Consider the following 5,391-nt stretch of genomic DNA (forward strand, 5'->3'; position numbering starts at 1 on the left):
CTCATGCACTTCCTTGGTGGCAGGGTGCCCGGGGACCGTGGAGGGACATCCTGGCTGCCTCCCACTTCTCCTCCCCAGAACGCTTCACTGTTTCTACTGAAATCCCTCTATTTAAAGGTGAGATAATCAGCTTTTGTTCCATTGGCTTGGATTAAAGACAACCTCTGAGCTAAAAACAAAGCTAGCCCTAGGCTGGGGGCAGTCAGCCTCTGTATTTGCTAGCAAAGAAAAGGACTTTTTAAAAATTCTTTTTCCAGGACTGAAAATTCTCATGCCCTAGAAACCCCAGAAGTAGAACTTCAAGTGTTTCCCGAAGACAAACATCCCTATTAAGAAGGGGACAGGACTTTGGCAGCCATCTGCAAACTGCGGCGGGGAATTTGGCTCCAGCAGCCATCCTGCCTTGTAAAGAGATAGCAAACAATCCCTTTGTCCACAGCCCCTGGGCTTGCCTGGGCACCCCAGGCAGGAAGTGCTCTTTCAGCCCCCACCTTCCCCTCCATCAAAGCCTTCTTTTTCAACATAGTGCTTTCCTGATCATATTATCTGACTGCTCTAGTGAAACAGCCTTCCCTGTCCACCACACGGAGGAATACCGAGCCATGGCAAGACCATCTCCATGCTCTGCCCTCACAGAGCAAAAGGTCAGACACCAGCATGGATGGCTCATAACTGGGGGGGTGTGTATAGAGAAGGTGCCCGAGGGTGAAAGGAACTAATACTGAGTAGAACTAGTATGAATTGGATGTAACCTCACACAAAGCCATTGCAAATATCACGGTTATATGAAATCTCTGCAGTTTTTACATATTCCCTAAAATATAAAATGAAACAACTGGTGAGATGATTGGATGACCTCAAACTTTCCAGATCATCTCTGGTTTGTTATCTCTGTCTTTACATGTGAATCGTACTCAATTCCTTCCTTCTGTGTTAAAAGAAGTCTGGAAAGTCCTCCATACCCTGATGGCCAGGCTGGAAGGTCTTCCCACGGAGACAGCTGACAGCCACCCCACCAGCCAGGCTCTGCCGCCCTAGAAAGAGGGCCTGGAAGAGTGCAGGTCTGGGTTTCTTGATCTCCCCGCTCCTAGGCGAAAGGGAAAGAAAGCGAAAGGTCGATAAAATGTCTTAACAAAAGGAACCTGTAGGCATTTCCATTGCACAAAGCGTATTCCACAAATGCACTCACTGCTGATTAGCACCGGAGGCGCGCTCTTCCGAAGTCCTTTTCGCCACCAGATCTTCCTTATCCTGGGAAGCCGGACACTGCTGATTGTCAAACGCTGCTAAGAGACCCCAGTTAAGACCTCTCCCCATTTACCAGTTCCTGTGAAGCTGCTGATTGTGGCAAGCCCTCGTCTGCCACTGCTGTCATCCCCCGGCGGTACTTTCTTAAAGAAAACAAGCTCTCCATTCTGCACTCTGCCGCATTCAAAAATAGGATTTCAAGCCTTCCCCTTCCCCAGATTCCTGTGATCCTCATTCAGCTGCCCTTGCATCGGTGTCTGAGTCTGAACCAGGAACACTAAGATTCTCCTTCCTTCAATCTTCTTCCATTTTTGTAACTCTATTGGGGGGGAAAAAATGCAATACACCCAGCTATGAAGACAGGGAAAGACAAAAAGAGAGGTAGAGAGACTGAGAGGCAGAGAGAACCCACTGGCTTGGCACATATTTCTATTAATATCATGGTCATAGTCTAATAGCTTAACCTTTCTATTTTACCAAATGATCATTGTTTTTACCAAACGATCATAGACACTATATCTAATCAAATATAAATTAAATCTAAACAACAGACCAACAGACTGTAGAATAAGAATTCTATGATTTTAAGCTTTTAAAATTACATATATCAAAGTACTAAAATGCCATTGTAAAGCCATGTAAAGTGTATGCAACAGAGTTTTATTTACCTTTCATGAGTACTGTGTTTCTCTTGTTTTTGTTTTCATTTTTTTGAGACAGAGTCAGTCTGTCACCCAGGCTGGAGTGCAGTGGCGCGATCTCGGCTCACTGCAACCTCTGCCTCCCGTGTTCAAGCGATTCTCCTGCCTCAGCCTTCCGAGTAGCTGGGATTGCACACCTCCACGCCTGGCTAATTTTTGTATTTTTAGTAGAGACGGGGTTTCACCATGTTGGTCAGGCTGCTCTCAAACTCCTGACCTCAGGTGATTCGCCCACCTCGGCCTCCCAAAGTGCTGGGATTACAGGCTTGAGCCACCTTGCCTGGCAATCAGTACTGTTTTTAACCTTGAGGAGAAAGTTCTAAACTTTTCCTGGGTAAGGTCTGCATTGATTTATTCAAAGTAGGTGACAAGCAATACTCTCACCTATATTACTAACTTAAGATGAACATTTGGAGGACATTTTTAGCAGTCTGTAAAAATCTTTTATGGACTCTTAGAGTGCCCCAAATGATATAAGGTTAGGAAATCAAACCAAGCCTTTTGATTTACAGACTTTTGTTTGTTTTCCTTGTGACAAGCATAGGCCTGGGCTGGTCTGTGTGTTTTTTTGTTGTTTTTTTTTTTGACCCTCCTGCTGTAATCAACATTAGTACACATTTGCTAAAATTTAACTATAACACATGTCCTTTTGGTCATTGCTCTCCATTAGTTAGATGAATAACAACAACATCAAATTGCCTGAGGCTATAAAAGAAACTGATGTCATTGGAGGTCTAGTCATAAATCCCTCCCATGCTGATACAAGTCATCTTCCCGAAATAGACTTACGCACATGCATCTGTGCATAAATATGCAGGCAGACAGATACAGCCCTCTACCCTCTTCCTTTTAGTCAGTTCTGACCTTGTCACCAGATACGTAGGAGTTAAAATTAGCAGCATCCCTCAAACCCAAAATATCTGCATTTTCTTGGAATATACAAAGCACCACCCACTAAGCTGAAATTCAATTCCATTTCTTCTCAATTACAAAGAAAATCCCTCTCTCTCCACCACCTAATACATGTGCAATGAATGGAAGGACAAGAAAGAGAAAGTCATTTTTAATTTGGAGACGTCAGGATAGACAAAGTGACCACTGGAATGGAACAGAGTCTAAAAACAGACCCCACATGCAGGTGTCTTATTTTAAAGTAAGGCCTCCTTTGTGGTGTGGCAAGGAAAGGATTGGCCTCTAAAGGCTGGGTCGATAGGCTGTCCCAGTGGGAAACAAAATGTATTTGAACACCATACAGAAAAATCAATTTCTGATAGATTTCAGATCCAACTGGGAAAAGCAAACAATAAAGCTTTTAGAGGAAAATATAGAGGAAGTTTTTTGTGACCTTGGAGTAGGAAAAGATTTCTTAAACGGTAAGTAGGTAGATACTAACAATAAAAGAAAACTGAAAAATCGTTCTATGTTAAAGTTAAGGTCAAAAGACACCATTCAGATAGTGAAAAGGTCAGGCAGAGAGTGCGAGAAGAGATTCGAAAATACATATATTTGACAAAAGACTTCATATCCACAATATGTAAGGAACTCCTACCAATGAATGGAAAAAAACATACAGTTGTCACTTGGTAACAGAAAGGAATTGGTTCCAGGACTTCCAGTAGATACCAAAATTTGCAGGTGCTCAAGTCCCTGATATAAAATGGAGTGGTATTTACATATAACTATACAATCCTCCCATATACTTTAAATCATCTCTAGATTATTCTCCCTTATACATTAAATCATCTCCAGATTACTTATACTACCTAATACAATGTAAATGCTGTGCAATTGTCATACTGTATTTTTTGTATTTGTATTAGTCCATTTTCATACTGCTACGAAGAAATACCGGAGGCTGGGAGATTTCTAAAGAAAAAGAGATTTAATGAACTCACAGTCCCACATGGCTGGGGAGGCCTCACAGTCATGGCAGAAGGGGAAGGAGGAGCAAAGGCTTGTCTTACATGGTGGCAGGCAAGAGAGCATATGCAGGGGACTTGCCATGTATAAAACCATCAGATTTTGTGAGACTTATTCACTGTCATGAGAACAGCACAGGAAAACTCGCCACCATGATTCCATTACCTCTCACGGGGTCCCTCCCACCACACGTGGGGATAATGGGAGCTATAATTCAATATGAGATTTGGGCGGGGACAGAGCCAAATCATGTGAGTATTACTTTGTATTGTTACTTTTTCCAAATATTTTTGATCTGTGCTTGTTTGAACCCACAGATAAAGAGGGCCTACTATACCAGCAACCCAATGAAGAACCAAATAAAAGCGATGAACACTCTTCTCAAAAAGAGATCACCTGAAAAACCAATGAGCAAATGAAAAGTTACTCAACTTTATCAGTCAGCATGAAGGTGCAAATTAAAGTCACAGTGCCACAAGACTGCATACCCCAAGAATGACTAAAATGAAAAAGATGTAAATACTAGTGTCAAAAGGATGTGGAGAGAAGGGATCTCTCATGTACTCCTTGTAAGAGAGTAAACTGTCACAACGATTTTGGAAAATCATCTAGCACTTTCATGTGAAAGAGACATGGGACTACACCATAATCCAGCACTTCTACTCCCAGGTGTCTACTCCCAACAGAAATGCACACATTCATCCACCAAAAGTCATGAACTAGAATGTTCATAGCAACATTGCTCATAACAGCCAAAAACTTTCAACTATCCAAATAGTCATCAAGCATAGAATAGGCAAATAAATTGTGGTTTATGCACTTTTGGAACATTATGCAAGACTGAAAATAAATGTGAAACCATAGCAACTATTGAATAAAACAGAATGTTAGAGAAAGAAGCTAAACACAAAAGAATATATACTATATAAAATAATAAATCAAGATGACTAATCTATGTTGATAGAAGTAAGAAAACAAGGATTAGGGCCCTTGATGAGAGGGTGGGTAAAGCCTGGTTTGGAGGACAGAAGTCTCTCAAATGCAGTTAATGGTCCATTTACTTAACTGGGTGCTAGTTACACAGGTGTGTTTAATTCATGGAAATTTGCTGGTCTGTGCCCTTTGTATATATGATGCTTTTTAAAAGTGACATATGCCGTTAGGAAACACAGTAAAGTAAAAAGAAAAAAGTAACTGAATCACAACATTAGTAATGAATCTTATGTTTTCCAGAGTTTTTACCACAATTATAAACGTGTTTAATTGTATTCATTGGACTCAAATTAATACAATGTAATTCAAGGATAAAAATCAATTTATTTGCACTCTACGTCTACCATATGTTAAAACAATAAAAATTTCTTGCAGTATTTCCTGATTTGTTGAGGGGAATTCTACCCTGGATATTCATAATCATTTGCTCATTGTGCATTAATACTTTTTTTTTTTTAAGATGGAGTCTCAATCTGTCACCTAGGCTGGAGTGCAGTGGTGTGATCCTGGCTCACTGCAACCTCCACCT

At 41.1% G+C, this 5,391-nt stretch overlaps 1 long non-coding RNA gene across 1 annotated transcript; it reads left to right on the forward strand.

Moving 5' to 3' along the window:
• The first annotated feature begins 532 nt into the window (after positions 1-532).
• On the forward strand, positions 533-4,847 carry LOC105487529 (uncharacterized). Its single transcript, XR_011623264.1, has 2 exons — positions 533-644; positions 4,187-4,847. It is a non-coding gene; the product is annotated as an uncharacterized lncRNA (long non-coding RNA).
• Positions 4,848-5,391: the final 544 nt, after the last annotated feature.

Source organism: Macaca nemestrina, chromosome 5 (assembly GCF_043159975.1).
Source record: "Macaca nemestrina isolate mMacNem1 chromosome 5, mMacNem.hap1, whole genome shotgun sequence".
In the NCBI taxonomy this organism is placed as follows: Eukaryota; Metazoa; Chordata; class Mammalia; order Primates; family Cercopithecidae; genus Macaca; species Macaca nemestrina.